Genomic DNA, 19,866 nt, shown 5'->3' on the forward strand with positions numbered 1-19,866 from the left:
CACAATATTAACACGTCTCCAAATAGAATATGCCCACATTTTACTGGGTTCTGAAGACCTTGATACAGACAAAATTGGATTTTGTTTCTGTCATAATATTCTCCAAGTCTTGCCTAGGCACATATTATCAGAACAGAATTGCTTTCAACATGAAGAGGGGCAGTTCATTGCCACTGGGTCAGAAAATATGTATCTTTGTCTCAATCTTTGTTACATTTTCCTTGTTACATTTTCCCCTGTTGCACGGAAAGATTAATGGCCCCTTCAGTGAATCGCACAGAAAAATCCATTAATGTTCCGTTCTAGCGTGTAGATTTTATCTTTTGCGTGCCGGCAAGAGCAAAACATTAGTCTTTTGATAGATTAATATCAATTCATGCATTTCCGAGCTATAATTGCTTACCCCAAGCAATGGAATTGATCAGAACTATGGACAATATGCCAAAACAATTATAACAGCAGTTAGTGGCTGAGCTGGTGATCCCCAAATATAAAATAATTTTGCTCTGTTGTATAACACTTTTTACCAGGTTTTCAGATCTGGGAGTTGTATATCAACTAGCAGTAATTATTCTCAAAATCTCACATATGGAGATATTATTTTGCCACACATATTTCAATCTATCAGGACTCGAACCCAGAACCCCTTGTTTACAAGACATTTTGCCATCAGGGGAGGCTTCACATTTTACCAGGATTCAAACCCGAGTTTTTTGATTACAAGGCAATGCACCACACTCTACTGGCTCTCAGAACCCAATAAATATCAATTCAAGATTCCTGGGATTTTGACAGATAAGCAATAAAATAATAAAAGAACTTGGCTTAGTTTTAAGTATGAGCAAATCAATCTGAGAGGCTCTTCCTTTCTCATGGAATCCATGATGGCTTTTTTACAAAAATCTTGGATTAGGCAGGGTTCCACACTAGAGCAAAAAGCTCATATGGGCATGTTGAGCTTGTTTTAAGTATAGCCAAACCTGCTTGAGGGGAGCTCTTCCTTTCTCGTCCTGGTTATACCACAAATACAACTACTTAATTGCTCTAATGACGTGGAAAAGTCAGAGGAAATTGTTTTTACAAAATTGTAGCCACCCTGGTGTTGCCCTCACACAATCTAGATTGGCCAAAAATGAGGGCCTGACTTTTTTTTGTTAAAAATTAAAAGATGCAAGAAAACCACACAATAAGTGCACGTTAATTTTTAAAATTTTGCACTTTAAGCATTGAAATAAAGTATTGTGACAAGTTTAATTATACTCAGCTAGCAAGTTAAAACTTGCCCCAACCTTCAACTCACTGATGCTAGTGTGCTGGCTCCAGCACCATTGTTCATTTTGTGTATGCTTGTCAGTCAAATTCTGTTTTGTTGATTTTCACACAATCTTATACATGGAAAGTATCTCTCAATCTTTGTGAGACCACAGGCCAGTAAATTTATTTTTTTAGAAGATGAAGGCCCTGTCCCAACAAATAGAGCCATGAGGCTATTTCAGAGTGCCTTGACAGAATTCTCAATTGCCAGGCTCTGGGTTCGGTTATACCGGACCACCAAAGGTGAAATTTATTATTGTAGTTTTCTAAGTATTTTTTTCATAAATAAACATTTGATATCGAAAATATTCCTGATTTTGTCACGGCCTGGTGTAACTGATTCCAGGGCCTAGTACTGAGCCACGGCCTGGTGGTTGAGAAACACTGCTATAACTGACTTATAATTAATGCTGGTAAACGTAGATTGCAAGGTTCGTTGTTTTTTTTTTTAAGGGAAAACCATGTCAACTAGTAGGTGAATTTCAAGAGCATGGACTCTACTGTTGTTTTTTTTTGGGGGGGGGGCTATATCATCCACAGTGAAACTGTCATCAGAACAGGTGAGTCCAGATGACTGAGCCTCTTTAGTCTGCTAAATACAGACCAGGCAAGGACGTATTAAGGGGGGGGTCCACACCCCTCCCCCGAAAGATTTATCAAGTACTAAAATTAAATAATGAAATATATGTTATTCTAGTCTTTGTTGTATAATTTCCTCTGAACTTATTGGAAGACAAGAATTATATTGGGATCATACGGCTTTGAAGGACAGGAAGGACATATTTAAGGGGTGGACCCCCCCCCCAAAGACTTACGAAGTACTAAAATTAAGTAATGAAAATATTAGCATTTGTTGCACAATCGATGGTTATTAGTTTCCTCTGAACTATTTAGAAGGCAAGGATTATATTGGGATCATATGGCTTTTGCATAAAATATTAATCAGAAACTTACTTTTCTCCAACTACATGTAACATCATTTTTGTTATTCAATAAATATTCAATTATTCATCTATTTGACATTAATTTCATTGCCAGGGCACTTGCTTTTATATAAATTATTCCTATCTTAACTACAGCTAGGTAATGAATATGTGCTGTTATATCTCTATTCTTATAGTATTTTTACCTATTCATGTAATAATAATATAATATTAATTTATGTATTGTATTTAGTATTAACTTTATTTAATATAATTATTTTAATTTAAACATTATTGTTATTGTTATTATTATTCCTGAGACACTTGGTTTCGGACCCCCCCCCCTTGAAACATATTTCTATATACGTGCCCGAGCCCAGGGTATGCTACATGAAAGAGAGGTTGACCCTTTTGCCATATGTTTTAACATATTTTTAGTATAATGTCACAAAATAAAGTGTTAATTTTTAACATTTTTACATTCAGATGCAGTTTACTTACAGTGTGTTGCAAAAAAAGGTAGCTGAATAATTTGTGTGTATTTGATTTATTTTCACATTAAATCATGTTTCCGCATTACATATGCGATATCAGCTATGTGTGTGAGCATTACAATATAAAAATAATACATTTTTTATAATCTGTAATCAGAGCCCAACTTAGGTGAGTGCAAGGCCTAGTACACACAACATGCACAGGGCCTATAATGAAAATTGTTCAGATTAATTTTAAAAATCCCCCCCCCCTAAATGTTTTCACAGAATAATTTATTATTCTTTGTAGCTGATCGGTGGTGATTTATTCATTCTTAGTTTTGGACTTTTAACCACTGTGTTATTTTTAAAATTTCCAACATTTCGGAGGCTGATTCTGCCTCCGTCTTCAGGGTAGCGTGTGATCTACTAAATCATCAGCATCCAAAACATTGGTAATTTTAAAAATAACACAGTGGTTAAAAGTCCAAAACTAAGAATGAATCATTTCTTATTATTTTGGTGCAAATTTTATCATAGTTACCCCCTAAAATCATACATACAGCCGTAAAAATGGAAATTTCTGGATAAATTCTTGCTCATTGGAAAGTCGATTTCCTAAATAAATAATTACATGTTTTGTGTAATGTGAAACTACTATCATTTATGACTTCCATTTTCACTCAACTGCCTTTATTGCCATTATTAGTTTATCAACCAAAATTCAACTTTTCTTGCCATGTTTGATGCAAAGTTTTCAATGAGCTTCCTATAATCTAAGAGACGAGGATGTGTCTTCTCAATGCGATGTAGTTGATCTAAAGTAATTTTTGATAATTTAAGTTTCGAAAACTTCTCTCGGCACTAGCTACAGTAACGGGTATTATCAGCAAAATTCTCAACACAATGTACATGTTTGGAAAGGAGTTTGAAAGATGCCGAATGTATTGTAGGGCTTGTTCTGCTGTTTTAATTTCCTGAGGTAAGAGGTCACAGAACACTTTCGAATACAAATCACAATATTGTGACATTCACCATATGGCCCAATATTATATCCAAATCCTTGCAATGCTTGACTAACTCTTCTTGAGTCATACCCGTAGTCATGCACCTTTCATCATTATCCTTCGCCGTTTCATGCCTCTCGCTGGGTCGGCATAGAAGTCAAGCCTCTCCATTTTATTCTGGTCTTCCACCAGTCCTCTCTTTCCACAGTGTTCCAATCTTGTCCTATTCTCCTAACACTCTCCGCTATGTGCTCTTTCCACCATCTTGGTTACCCCCTTGGCCTTATTCCCAGTCCTTGTGCACTGTAAGCTCTTACTGGTAGCCTTTCTGCATCCATCCTCTTCATGTGTCCGAACCGTCTCATCTGTGCCTGATCTATTCTGTCCTGAAGCTTCACACCCCCACTGTTTCTCAGATCTCCTCATTCCTTATTCTCTCTGTTCTAGTCTTCCCCAATATACTCCTTCAAAATTTCATCTCCACTGCCTGCGTCTTTCTTTTATCTCTCTCTGTTATTCTCCAAGTCTCTGCTCCGTACGTAATTATTGGCACATAGTATGTGTTATATATTACCTTCTTGCATTTCATAGCTACATCCCTGTTCCATATTAACCTTCAGATGCTTTGATGCACCTTTACACATTGTAAATGTAAAACAAAATTATCATCTTACAAGTATTTTTAATATTGTATTTGCCAGTGAGGATAAATCCTTTTATTTTTATCGTGTATGGCAATGGCCTGCTACAGGGCCCTCTCATCAGTGGGGCCTCAGGCAAGTGCCCGACTTGCCACCCCCCCCCCTCCCTAAGGTCGGTTTTATCTGTAATATGTACTTAAAAGGATTAAATGAAATATTGTTCAGATAATATAAAGCAAGACATCCTAAAATTATACCAATTATTGTACCAATATGTTACAACAGATATATGAGAAGGTAACCATCCTATTATGGATCTATGTGTATTATTTGTTACACTTATTTAGCCTTATTTAGTTTCCATTGGGTTCTGAATAGAACTTGAGGCAAACGTTGGGCTAACGTCAGTTTTTACGTGGGGAAAGGTTGGCTTTTGCGTTGGTCATATGTTGGGCCAATGTTTGCCCAACCATGGAAAAGAGAGTCAAAATCAATTTTAAAAACAACTTTTTCATGCCAAGACAACTTGCTGAAAATTCTAGAGTGACATGTAACAGTGTTTCTTTTCGAATATTTCAGTCACATCACATACTGGAAATATAATAGATGTTTCATGAAAGTATAAGCTATTCGTCTTGAGACACACTTTTACTAAGCGTGTGAACCTCGAAAGGTTCGGGGATCGAACCTGGAGCCCTTTAGATGAAAGTAATTATTCTTCAATCGGGGGTTAGCGGTAGCCCGTAAGCTCTCGCTTGGCTGCATCTGCTAACTGCAGGAGGTACCTGAATAAACTTAAATTTACAGAACCCTTTATAAAATGGCAACTCTCTAGATTTGGGTTACTATGACCTTAAGTCTGCATTGGCAAAGGATGGCATTAGAAAAGTATATTACCTGTGTCTCTTTAGAAGCGTGGACCGAAGGGTTTCTAAAGTAACTCTCACTCGCTTGCTGAAGTTCGCCTCTTAAATTGTCATTCAGCTTCGCTGCACTCCACTTCCAAACAAGTTTCTCAAAGTCTGCATCCAGCCTGAATCTCCTTCAAAATCCAACTCACTCTCCTCTCTCCAAAACTCAAAACACCCTTTTCTTACTCCCGAACCACTCTCCTGTTCTCTTCAAACCCCAAGACCAACTTCCCTGTCTCCATCGAGCCAGATGCAACTTGCATTCACCCTGATCAAAACTCCTCCCCTTTTTCTCTATCATCACATTTTCTACAAATATTGGCAAATGCTTTTCGCTGAGCTGGCGCTGAAGTTAACACTTTCCTATACTTCCTGCCTGGCTGCCTAGCTAAACGTAACTCGAAAATGAAAATGAGGGATACGTAACGTATTTTTAACTTGCAGTCAGTCACCAGTCCTTTGTCAGCTGCCATGGATGAAAGATGTGTTGGGAATTGTAATTGTTTATCTCTTTAGCTGTACTTGAACAAGAACATTATTACAGGTATTATTGTGAAGGTTTTAAACAATGTTATGTACAGACTAAATTCCATGAAAGGTGGAAAACTAAATAAACTCTTGAAAGTTTTTGTGCTACCACTTGAAGGTATGGTGCCTTGAAAACAATGATACCATGTGACTGAGAAGTGCTGTGTATTTTTATTATTATTATTATTTTCATAAAAATTTGTATTGTTCACATTTGGCCTCACAATAAATTGTGTATATATCAGAACACAAACCTATCCATTCTTTAGTTTTCAGTACATAAGGCCAACGTAAAAAACATATGTTGGGCCAACATTGGAAGCACGGTCAAAATTACTGTTGCCCAATGGTATGTTTTTACATTGGGCCAACCATTTTCAGTACATTTGACCCAATGTTGGGCCAACCACTTTTGGTTACTTGGGATTGTACACATTAAGAACAAAGAAACATTTTGTATTATTATGGCACTTTATTACTTAAACATTGTATACATACTCTTTCTGCTGTAATGTTTCTGATTCCATGGCGTAATTTCTATTTCCAAACTGATATATCTTCTCTCCAGTGAGTGATAAAATTATGGAAATAGGTTGGTATCACTTTCTGGTGTTTCAGGGCTTGTAAAAGTGGAAAGAATTTGTGAGGAAGTGTGTGTTTGCTGCTGGTGTTTGTGCTCTGAATTAATCGAAACAAACATGAATTTGGGAATGGTTGATACGGCGAAGTGTGAGTCTTTTACTATTTGATTAAGTTGGGTTATTCAGTTTACTCTTTGCACAGATAGGTTAATCAGGACTGGACCTACAGTTTAATGTGGGATCCCAACTACCGTAGAATGTGTCTCAACTGGGTATTGAACCTGGGACCCCTTGACTTTACCACTATGCCATCAGGGTTGCTACGCATCCTGGAAAACCTGGAAACCCTGGAATTTTAAAATATTCCTTCCAGGCCTGGAAATGGTATGAAATTTCACATTTTTCCAAGCTGCACCTGGAATTTTGGAGGTTGTCCTGGAAATTCCTTTGCCCCGTTTTATTTGTATGAAGTAAAATAAGTTTTCATTTAAAACAGGTCAGTGTCATGACAGTGGTGACTACCCTGGCCTTATTGATATTGGTAGCTGCAGTGTACACACACTTCACAGAGCTTTCAAAGTTGGAGCAAAGGAAACTGGGTGGAATATTGATTGCATCTTGCGTTCTTCGTGGTATCTATTTAAAGATGCCTACAGGAAGGGAAGATTTCCAACAAAACTGTGAATGAAAATTGTTTCCTCTTAAGTTCTGTGCTAAAGATGGGTGGAAGATGCAGCCGTTGCTAATCGTGCTATTGCAATCTGGCCACAGGTTAAAACGTTTGTGAACTCCTACAAGGACAAACTAAAGCTGTCGATGTGCACAAAGACTTTTCAGACGTAAAAGAAGCTTGCTGTGATCCTTTCATTATGGCAAAACTGAGTTTCTTTTCTTTTCTTGCCACAAAGCTAGAAGCATACTTAAAGTGTTACCAGACAGATTCACCAATGATCCCCTTTCAAACATTCGACATAATGGAACTTCTTTATGGACTTACGTCTCTGTTCATCAAGATGGAAGTTTTGGACAAAACTGAAAACCATGTGGAAATGGTTAAGTTGATGACAACAGCAAGACAAGTCTTATGTACACAAAAGAAGTTAACATTGGATTTGCAACCTCGGACATCTTGAAGTCATGTTTGAAGGAAAAGAAAGTGAGTGAAAAAAGATGTTTTTAGCTTCAAACAGGAGTAGTTTATGAAAACTTTAGTTAAGAAGATCCAAGTGAAAAATCCCTTGAAATATCCAGTAGTTAGAATGTCTAGATGCTTTGATCCTAGATCTATGCTATCTGATGAGGATGAAACAACTAAATCCTTTACTCATTTGCTTTAAGACAAAAATCTTTTGAGTTCAAGTGAGTGTGATTCAGCTTTACTCAAAATGAAACTGTTTCTTAAGGAAATGAAACCAAACTCTGCAGCATTTAAAGAGTTTGACCGGAAAAGCCAACGTTTGGACTCATTTTTTTCAACTCATCACCCCAATAACAAGCAGTTGGGTGACTTGTGGAAAGTTGTGAAACTTGTTCTGAACCTTTCTCATGGACAGGCCTCTGTGGAACGTGGTTGTTCAGTTAATAAGGAAATGACTGTAGAAAACTTGAAGGCCCATAGTCTCGTAGCAAGAAGATTGGTGTATGATGAACTAAGAGACAAGAACGTTCACGAGTTTGTTATAACAAAGGAGCTTATAGCAAGTGTGCATTCAGCAAGAATGAGATACCATCAGTACCTTGATGATCAAAAGAAGAAACAAGCCAGCGAAGAGAAGTATTTAAAGAGACAACAGGTAAAGGAATCTGTAAATGAGCTGAAGAAGAAAAGACCAGACTTGAGAAATCAATGAACATTATTTTGCAGGAAGCTGATGATATGGCTATTCAAGCTGAAAAGAAGTCTGATTTTACTCTTTTAGCCAAGTCAAATGCTTACGGGAAAAAAACTACTGAGTCAGTAGATGAAATTTCCAAGATGTCGGAGGAAATTCATAAGGTGTCTGAATCCCTTTAAATATTTTTTTTCGAACTCCTGAAAGTAGGTTGTAATATTGTCATGTTTATTAATCTTATTTTTCTTTTGTTATTTTCATGACACAAACTATCATGCACAATACAAACAGTAAGGGTATATTATACTGAATGTTGATTCTGAACCATCAAGATATCTGGTAAGATTTCTACTAACTTGTTCTTCTGTAGTTCAATTCAGTTGCATTTTATATTTTTATAGTTTGCTCTCTTGTATTTTGTAAGATGTAAAAACTAGAAAATATGATGATAATAATAATGGTTAAAAAAAGGGTATGCTATCATAAACATTCCAAGTTTTCTAAAGATATTATTCTTGTTTACTTGTAATACAAGATGGTAATTTTTTATAAACTTATATATACTTGTGTTTATTTTTTCTACCTTTGTATTTTTTCTGTATTATTGTAAAAATTAAATAACCATTATACTAAGAAATAAAAGATGTGGAAAGGAGCAGGTGTAGGGGAGTTGGGAGCCTGCATTAAGAAAATTTAAAACTTTTTTTTTAATAAAAGGAAATATGTAATGATGTGTATTTTGCCATGATTACTTTCTACACTTGTCCTGGAGTAATTGTAGAAAATCCTTGAAAAGTCCTGAAAATGTCCTGGAAAAAATTGCATGATTTTATGTAGGAACCCTGCTTAGGGGTGTATGTATTATTTAGCAATTTAAATCTGCTTCATTTAGCTCGAGAGAGAGAGAGAGAGAGAGAAAAGTGTGAAAATGAAAATTGTGAAAGCGAGGCGACCAACATCCGATTTACCTGACTTTATACAAGTTATCTCATGAGCAGTGGTGACTCATGGCTTTTTTTAGGTGTAGGAAGTTATGGTAAACAGACCCAGGAAAGACTTTGAAAAAGCGTTCAATTAAATGGGCACTATCACTTGCACTACTATCCACTGTATTTAGAATGTTAGTTGCAACCCTGTACCCAAGGGGGACATGCCCCTTTAACAATGAAATATGTATATACAATCCTAAGAATACATACGAAAATAACATTGAACATTTTTCAGATTATGAAAGAATTTCGATTTTTCTCTTGCATAACCCATACAGCACAACATGGTTTCAGATACGTTAGCAACACATAAGTCGTGAAACATTGTAACATTGCGGCAATGTTGCAGAAGATTACAAAAATGTTTCGGGTAAGTTTCAGTAATGTGGAAATGTCCGCGAACATAACACAACATTGATAATGTTACAGAAACATGTAAATGTAACATTACCGACATTACAGAGACATTTCCATTAGGTTGCATAATATGTCAGTTACATTACTGCAATGGTATTTTACATTGTGGTTATATTGCATGTATTCATGGATGGCATATTTGAGGGGGGGTTATTGGGGTTAAGCCCCTTCAAAAATTATTACAATATTAGCTTGTAAATCATTTCCTGAAAATAGAATTCACAGGATTTTACTTAGAAAACTAGGTTTAGGCAAGATACCTAAATGTATTTATTTTACCTCTCATGAAATGACCACTTATCTTAATTGTCGCAATTAATATAAGGGGAGAAAAACTGCATAAAAGTACTGGATATTAATTCATTAATATCAATGAACAGATAAAGCTAAAAAAAAAGAAACTCAAATGAAAATGAAATATTGACAACTAAATCACTAAATTCTAAAATAGCATCAAATTTGTATAAAATAGTGTTTTACATGCTATAATAAAGCTCTCCCTGGTTTATAACACCATGTCATGAAGAAGATTGGATTTGAGTGATGTTATCAGCATCATGCTCCAGTTGCTATCCATCCCCTTTACCAATTGATGCGAGGCTGGGAGGATGTAAAACATTTTGCAGAATCATGGTCATCTGATAATTCGATTCTGTCTGCATTTCTCAGGGATAACAGGGATAATTTTCAACTTTCATGGTTTTTCAACCTACACAGTGGTCAAACTATCAGTATTACACAGGAATATTCCAAATTAGATTTCAAATGTTACAAATTGAGTATGTGGTTTTAAAGTATATAACTTCCATATACTAAAAATTACCATGTTTAAATTCTGGTATATTCTGGTGTAACATATTGCTCTGTTTTGTAATATTCCTGTTAATAACAAAAGAATCAAGACGTGACTTCAGCCTTTCATCTCAAATAAAATAATTAAATAGAACACTTGCATGTTTGTAGTTTATCAAAACCTTGTACGTACTTACTTGAAATTCTTGACAAGTCTGCATTCTACCTCTGGAGATAATGCAAAGGGTCCTAAAGTAACCTGAATTGGAAGACAATGTCTCTTATACTTACATAACTGGAGAATGTAGACACACATTGACCATGAAAAGAGATTCAGTTAATGAACCAGTAAAAAACTGGGAAAAACTACCTGTTCAAAAGAGACAAATGCAAAATGGATAAAAGCTAAACTTCAGGAATTTTTGTGCAGTAACATTACAAAAATGAGAAAACGCCAGACAATTGTTATGATGTTTGGCCGGTTTGAGCCTACACTGTAAGAAATATAAATGAGAGCCTTGTAATCAAGGGGTGTCTAGTTCGATACACAGTGGAGGTACATATCTGTGTATAGTGTGTGTAAAGCAACAATAACAACCAAACAAATATAAATAAACATACTTTGATACAGTTATGATGCCAGCGAGTGCTCAGGCACAATTCATGTCCAAGGGCTTCCCCGATGGCACAGTGGTAACGTCATTGCCTTGTAATCAAGGATCCCAAGTTTGATATCTGGTGGAGGCACATAGTGGTTCACATCCTACTTTAAACTGTAGGTCAAGTCCCAATTAGACTTACTGTGCATAAAGTGAACTTAAAACACCAAATCAACCAACCAACCAAGCAATTCATGTCAGCATTGAAGTTCAAAAATTACACATACATTATGTGATTATGGTTATTATGAAAAAAATAACATTTTTCATAAAATATATCCTTTATTTTTATTTTTGTTGTTTAAATACACTTTTTTCTGTAGTTCAGAAGAATTCCATTGCAGGTTCTGCAATATACCCTCATGTTGGAGTGGAATAACATTCAGTTCCTTCCTGTAAAGGAAATACGGTCATGTGTAACATCAATTCGGAATTAACATTCTAGTCAGAACTTTCATTTAAAGAAAAATATTTTGCATCAGTAAAATAACAACAATCCAGATTTTTTTAACTTCTAGTTCCCATATACCAAATATTCTTAACTTCAATTTTATTTCTAAAATATATTGTGTGATAATATCTGCAAAAGAATACCTATGCCACACTAGGGCTTCTAAACAAAGATGACTTTCATCAACAAAAAAGACCAACTTCATCACAGAAAGAATACTCCAGCTGCCTCCATGATGGAGTGGAGTAGTTATCACAACATGCTATGATGCCAAGGGTTCCGGACCGAAGCCTGGCATAGGTATTTGTGAGTGTCCATTCATCAATTTCAGCATCCCCATCTTTGCGATTAGTCAAAAGTGGCAGAAATACAAAGTAAAATAAGCCAATTCAATCAATCAACAATCAGGAATATTGCACAAATTTGGAAGACATTGAATTTGAAAATAAAAACGTTGCAACAATGTGAAAAGTGATCAATAAGTTATCGGGAAATTGTGATTTGACCAATGTTTGAAGATGACATTTTGGCATTCTGGACTGTGCAACAACCTACTGCATAACATGCCAAGTTTTCTTGTGAGATGATAGAGTTGCAAAAAATCTAGCTTTTTGAATGAACTGTTTCTTTCTTCGATAAAAAGCAGGCTTTTTTTAAAGAAAAAAACAACAGAAATTTTGGCTTTTTACCAATTGCAGCTAACCTATTTCACTTGAAGTTATTATTAGGAGTTTACAGGTTTGTACTCACATATTTTACAACTAGCTACAAAAATTTTACATGATGCAGCAGCCAAGAGACATATATTGGCCAATCTCAGTGGGCACATATTGCATAGTGGTTCAGCTACAATTTTAATCCTAGCTTACCGAGGAAGAGGGGGAGGGGGGTTTGCAGTCCAACCACCTCTTATTTTTTAGATTTTTCAACTGTTTGAAAATAAATTACATGGTTCCCTGGAATGTTCCTAATATTTCTGTATTACTTCTGCTCATAAAAACATAAATGTAATGTAGTTAGGAGGCAAAATGCACTTGGAGGACATATCATGCGTCATCTTTGAATGAGTCTCATTCGAGATATTCATGCCAGTGACAGTGTACAATTAGTTGGTAATGATGGTAATTATTGTAATAATTATATTTAATAAACAACTGCACTTCTACAAACAAAAAATCATTAATAAAAATCATGGGTTTTGCGAGTTTTAGGGAATGATAAAATATATGTGACACACTCATGTAATAATTGGTTATTATTTTTTATTCGTGATAGTAATTTCTGTAATTATTATAATTAATAAATAACTAGCCATATATAATCAGCAAAGGAAGCAGTGATTCAATAATAGAATGGTTTCAATGTGACACCCCCACTACCATGCGTTGCTTCGGTCTGAATGTTCTTTCTCTATACTTAACAAGATTATTAGCTACTTCATCCAAGATTAAGATTTAGTTTAGCCTGCAAATCAGAGAGAACAATTTGCAAGTACTGTTGTTGGAAAAAGGCCAGATTTTTATATAAGGTACCTTTCATAAAAATAAATGGACCTCAGGAGTGGAATAAATTAAATGCTCTTGCCTTGTAATAAGAAGGGGTCTGAGGTTCAATCCTCAATGGAGGCAGAGTGCTTTGGATCTAATTTCAAACTGTAGATCCAGTCCCGATCTCTTAAATATTTTTTTGCCATTTGCGGTCAGTCTTATTTGCTTCTGCTTCAGTTTTAATGCCAGTGCATTTCAACAAAAGGTCCGTTGCACCCAGGGGTTGACAACTAATTTAAATCTAATTTCATATTTGACAGCAAGCCTATACATAATTGAACTACGTATTACTCTTTATGATTATGCCATAGTTTATATATTAATATTGAATATTCATTGAGAGTGCATGTTAATTTACACAAACTTTAAAGATCAGAAATGTATTTATGAATAAAATTCTTGGGATCAGGGCATCGACTTTTAAGAAATAAATTTAGTAGGATGTGATCTCAAAGGTGAGAACCACTGCAACAAGTAACAAAATTATATCACTAGTTGCTCCGTGTCCAGGTTTAGCCGCCATTTAACCAAATTATACATTATGTACTGGAAAGCCAGAATACAAATGTATTTTACCGAACACAAACTTTAATGTAAAGAGATTTCATACAAGATTCTCAAAAGATAGAGGAGTATATTATTTTTTGCTTCATGTAAATTATCCTATAACAAATTCAAGCATTGAAAATCATATCATATACTATTAGGTTACATTAAAAACACACACAAAACTACTCTAGTTATGTGAATATTTTTTTTTTCTACATAGATATATTTAATAAGCCTACCGAAATATGAAGATTACACTCTGAAAGAGCAGCCCATTCAAAAAAAGCCAGCTTTTTTTAAAACATTGTTTATATCTAGCTACAAATTTCATAGTGTAAATTGTATTTTATATTTAGAAATGAGTGCCTATTTTACAGTAGGAAGATATACGAAAACCATGCAACAGGAAAAGTACTGCCAACTCCTGCATTTTCATTGATTTGAGTCACTTTTGTGAAAAAGCTCAACCAAAAATAACTACGGAGGAAAAAAACTTGTATTTTTTCCCCCAAAAAGCCAGTTTTTCCGACCACTTCCAACTCTATGAGATTATAAAACAAACATGGAATGACAGTTATTCTATACATTTATATCAAAACTTTTACAGCAATTCCTTCAGTCAAGCATCTCAAACTCACTATGCCACATCTAAGGGAAGGGATAGATGTGCCAAAATGAGACTTGTTTTTCTAATGTCTGTGCTTTAAGAATACAATAGGATCAATTTTGGAAAGGGAGAAAATAAATTAATTATGAGCTCTGTATGTTTGTACAATTTCTCAAAGAACCAAAACCATTCTTGGAAAAAATTCTGCATCTCACATAAAAAATGATAACACAAACACTTTATTGCCTCCCTACTGGCATAGTGGTAACGTCGTTGCCTTGTAATTAAGGGGTCCCAGGTTCAATTTCCGGTGGAGGCACCTAGCAGTTCGGTTTCCACTTTAAACTGTAGGTCTAGACCCGATTAGCTTATCTGTGCATAAAGTAAACCTAAACAAAAAAACACTTCAAACCGCAATGAACACTTTCTTATGCTGTGCGAAAGTCACACAAAAGGACAAACAGGAATATATGTCTGCTATGTAATTTAACCAACATTTGCAAGGCTGATTTGGAAAATAAATTTGATTTTCATTGTCTCTGGATTCTGACTTTGAAGTGGAAAATGTTAGATGGGGATGTTTGATAGAGCCTTGGGGTTAGTTTGGGGATGCTCATGTAGTTTAACATGGTGACAGTGAGACAACTAGGGTGGAGGGGTGCTTGTGAATTATTATTTTTTATGAATTTTTATGCTTGCCATATGGAGGGAAAAAGTTTCACCAAGTTTTCTAGCCATATATGCCTTTAGCAAGCTGTCTGGTGGGATGAACAATGGCTGATGGGAGCAATGGCAGATATCTATATCTTGCTGATGCCAATGTTCTCACTGTAAATCAAGGAGAATGTGATGGTAGATTACACATTAAAACTAGCACAACCACAAGCCCGGCAAATATCTAATTCGTAGTTAGGTTTCTGTAACTGCAGTGTAAATATGTTAATCTGAATCAGTGTATTGCTTTTCATGACTTTTGAGAGTAAAAAAATGCAAATTATTCCAGTTTCCATTACATATAACTTACTTGTTTTGTTTGTTGTTTCCGAGTTTGACCCGCACACGCCACTTCTGCCATATTAGACACTTCTTGCTCTAGCATTTGGCCAGTGTTGGTGAACAGATCCTAAAAGAAGAAATTTTATGAATTAAATCAGTAGTAATTTATTTCTATTTAAATTGGATTCCTAATGTGGATGAGTACTCAAAAAAATTACTTATGAATTAACATGTGAAATGCTCGGTAGTGCATAGAAGACAAATTGCAGAAACAATAATGCAACCTTGGACATTGGGTATATTCTACCCCAGCCAGAACACAACCATTACATGCAACAGTCAACAGTAGTAATGAACTGACAGGATTATTTTCATGGGTGACTGATAGTGGAATTAATGTAGAGTATAAAAAGGGTAGTGGTGGAACCTACCCCACATGCAAGGTTGGAGTTAATGTTTCATTTCCCCCATAACATTGCAATTGAACATTCATTCCCCCCAACCGTGGGACCATTATTACCATTACAGCAAATTACTTTTCCCCACAATTTAATAATGGAAAATTATTCATCCTTGTAGCATTTTAAAATAATAGGATTCAATTGTCTGGAATGGCACAGCAGCATTTATCAATCGTAGCACACTTTTGATGGACTTTCAATTCATCCAGCACTAAAATTGTTGCTTGAGAATAAGAAATATTAGGTGCATTTTTTTAATTATTATTTTTATAAGAGGCATGTTCCTGGCTATGATGTTTATATAACTACATATTAACCATTCAGTACCACGAAGGTCCACCTAACTAGCAGACTCACATTTTCATTTGGTTGACAACCCTCAACCCCTCTCATACAAAAATTCCTAGGTGCACCTATGCATGCACATATGTTTAAAACAAATAAAACTGATTGAATTTTTTGATATTCTCCTCTCCTCGATTGCTGACCTTCCTTGGAACAATTTGGTTTGATTTTAACCACATGCCTATGTATGCAGGGCATCTCAAGCCTCACCAGAAAATAAGTCATACCTCCATCCTCAAAAGACTGGAGAAAAAAAATGAGTAGAGAACATACTTTTTTAAAACAGTTATGGCTTGGCTCTCAAAATGTATATCACAAAATTTAAAGACAGTACTGCCAGATACAATGAAAGGAAAACATTGCATTCTCTGCTTACAAGTGATAAGCCTAACTGAGTAACTTAACGACTGGTGCAAGTAAAGAATAAATAAAATTAGAAATTAAGTTTTGATTAATGGTGAAAATATTGGAAAAGCTGACTAAATATCTAGTGATATGGTCATTCCAAATTTTTAGAGTGGTGCTTACTTAACCCATGCACATAACTGCCTAACCTAATAAGCAGCATGGAAACTAATAATACAACACAATCTCTTATGAATTAGTGTGTATCTCGTAACAAACATTCCTCATATGACAATGAATAATGAGACCAGATTCAATAATAATAATAATAAAAGCATTAGCTTCATCACCTGGCACAGTTGGTCACTGTAATAGGAACGACTGAAGATGACCGGACCCTTCTCCGATTTTCTTCATATTTGGCATACTCACTAATTGAGGCCTCGTAATCATGAATCTGAAGTTAAAAGTTATCGGAAATGTCTAGAAATTGCAAAATAAGTGAAAATAAGGAGTTAGTTTTTGGAATGAAAACAGTCTATTTTCGCAAAATTTTTTGTTGCACAAGCAAATATATATATATATTCCTGATACTACTACGACATGAAATTTTAACTATGTTTGCCTAACCTAACCACACGTCAATGGTTCGTTGGGCTAGCGTCAATGGTTCGCAAATATTTTGCAATTTCTAGATGTTTCTGACAAATTTTAACTTCAGATTCATCATTAGCAGGCCTCAATTAGTAAGTATGCCAAATATGAAGAAAATCTGAGAGGGGTCCGGTCATCTTCAGTCATACCCTGCAATAATATACATGTAACCAGTCACAGCACTGTGACACTACTGCAAGTCATGGCATACTGTATCTTTCAGAGGGCTATGGTAGCCAGTACCACGTCTGTTTTGTCTATAATTGTATACTTAAATGTAAACAGAATTTTGATTAAGAGTGTCATGTACATTTTGTGTTATCAACAGCTAATTTTATTATTGCCACCAAAGGAGCTGAAGTAACAAGAATCTAGATTCAAAAATAATTTACAATTTTACTTCGTGCATGTTGTAGATCCCATCCATATTTTAAAACAAAGTCTGATTGCATAAGTTTGCAAGAATGTGACAATTATATTTTTGCAAGCAATGTAATCAAAAATAGAGTTGGGAAAAACAGCTTGGAGACATGTGCGAACATGTAACAAAAAATATTTTTGGGCCATTTATACAGTATGTATAAACCTGACCTGCCTACTGACGTATGCATCCAATAGGTGAAATAACCTAAACTTGACTTACCTATACTATTCACATATTTATTTCTGCTATAAATAGGATCCACATATGAGTAGGTTAGGCAGCTCAGGTTTATGCCTACAAAAGGGCAAAAAAGGTTTTTGTTACATGTCAGCACATATCGCGAAGCAGGCATAGCTGTTGCTATCTACTCATCTAGCCAGTGTGTAAAATTCAAAAAACTGCATGACAATGGTGCTGCCCTCAATTTACACATTGTAACTATATCGCAGAATGAATTAGTTGAAACGTGAATATTTTTAGATAGAGGCTGGGAACGTAACGACTTATATGGTACAAGGTATTCTACACCTCTTCACTATACACACGAAAGATAGAAAATTTTCTTTTCCAAAGAATAGGGTAAGTTTTGTGCAAAATTAGGGGGGGGGGTATACTGTAAATGCAAAAGGTGTATATTTAGGCCACAGCTTCTTCAACAGGTGATGAGAATAGCATATGGAATTGCTATCACAACAGCCCTAAACCTGGCCTGCCTAACCTAACAAATGCATTTAGGAATGTAATACCCCTTCACACCTACATCGCGGGCATTGTAAAGTATTTACGGAAGAATTTTAATGCTTCAAATTTGAGCTGTCTAACCTAACAATGAAAGCATTTTGGTCTGTAATAATTATTCATACCAACGTCAAGTGACATTAGCAGCAGCAGCAGCAGTCCACAACGGAACACTTTCCAGTATTCTTCCACGTTATTTTATTTGTGCGTGCTGGAAATGTTCACTTGTCCCTCTGTACCCCAAAAGAAAGTGAAATATCTTGCATTGTTTATGAAGATTTTCTTGTTTATGAACGTTTTCAGTTGATTTTAGCTTTCGGAAATGTGTTATTGTGAAGCAAAGTACGTTTGTTTCCTTAGCATGTTACTTTACTGTGAAGCAGAACAGCCCGAAGGCTTCACACAAGTGAATATAGCACCCAAAACGACTTTCCACAAAAGCAGCTATAATTTTACGTAGTTAGGTTAGGATTGTTAGGTTTGGTACTGATAGTCATTTTCGGCGCGTTCTTTCGCTATTTTACTGTACATACAAACAATTTTTACCAACAAAAAGTGGCGAAAATACTTAGAAATTGAAGATTTCATCTTACGTGTGCCATTCTATGGTATGAAATATATTCGTTATTTGAGCTTTCCTAAAGCTGGAACCACTTTTGCATTACATAAAACATTGAAATCTGTCGATTAAAAAAATTTCTACGTAATTCTCGAGGGGTACAGTGGGTAAACGGTCCCGCGATAGTCAGCCACGCTCGGTAGAATGATAACAAACTCTACATCCTTGATTACGTTGCACGCAGAAATAGGAATAAATTACACGGTACGTAAGTCATTCTGTTGTGTGTGTATATATATTTAATATATGTATGTTCACACACACTACTTTAATTTCACAGTAAAAGTAACATACTTTTCGCTCTAATCTGAAACTCACTTTGTTTCCAATCATGGAGGAAGCAGAATTAATTATAGTAGCCTACATTTAATGTATTTCATGTTGTGAATTCTGTATTTTCGTCGTAAAAAAGACTACTGTTAAAAAAGTAAATATTAATACACTTACCTCTGCCTTTACAAAGACGATTGTCCCATGAAACAAAGCTCAAACCACGCTACTCATCTGTGTTTGGTTTCGTCGGTGTGCAGCGTCGTTCAACTTTTTTCGCGCAGTGGATGATGGGAAGCAACGAGTCTGCTATCGCACGTAACTACATTGAAAGATCCCTGTGTAAGATGTAACGAGCGCAAAATATGAAAGCAACACGCAACGTTAAAGCAACCACGACAGGGAAACACTGAAGTATGTTATGTAAATGAGACTTCGTAACCTTTCAGAAACATGATTCTGACTTCGTGTGCTGTATGGGAAATGTTGTTTGTGGAGATAGGCAAGCTCCAGAAGTCGGCAATATTTGGTGGTTTTAATTTTAGGTAGTGATTGCTGCTACAACTGTTTGAAGCATTCCCATTGGCTGGTAGCTTTTTGCAGGGTAGTAATAATCTGTATTGGTCAGGTCAGCCGCACACTGGATCCGACACGATGCTGCGAGTCATTTTTGTTGCAAACTCTGATGAGACAATTTGCCCGTCACGTTGCGACAGTTTACGACAAAACCGTGAAGGTCCCAGGAATTTAGTGTCGCAGGAGCACGATGCAACGAAACGTTCTGCGCATGTGC

At 35.6% G+C, this 19,866-nt stretch overlaps 1 long non-coding RNA gene across 1 annotated transcript; it reads right to left on the reverse strand.

Annotated features, from left to right (window-relative positions):
• Positions 1 to 11,366: 11,366 nt before the first annotated feature.
• On the reverse strand, positions 11,367 to 19,441 carry LOC145996851 (uncharacterized). Its single transcript, XR_014442819.1, has 3 exons — positions 19,251 to 19,441; positions 15,246 to 15,344; positions 11,367 to 11,460 (listed from the first exon to the last, which is right to left on the reverse strand). It is a non-coding gene; the product is annotated as an uncharacterized LOC145996851 (long non-coding RNA).
• Positions 19,442 to 19,866: the final 425 nt, after the last annotated feature.

Source organism: Lepisma saccharinum, chromosome 13, assembly GCF_977018435.1.
Source record: "Lepisma saccharinum chromosome 13, izLepSacc3.1, whole genome shotgun sequence".
NCBI classification, from domain to species: domain Eukaryota; kingdom Metazoa; phylum Arthropoda; class Insecta; order Zygentoma; family Lepismatidae; genus Lepisma; species Lepisma saccharinum.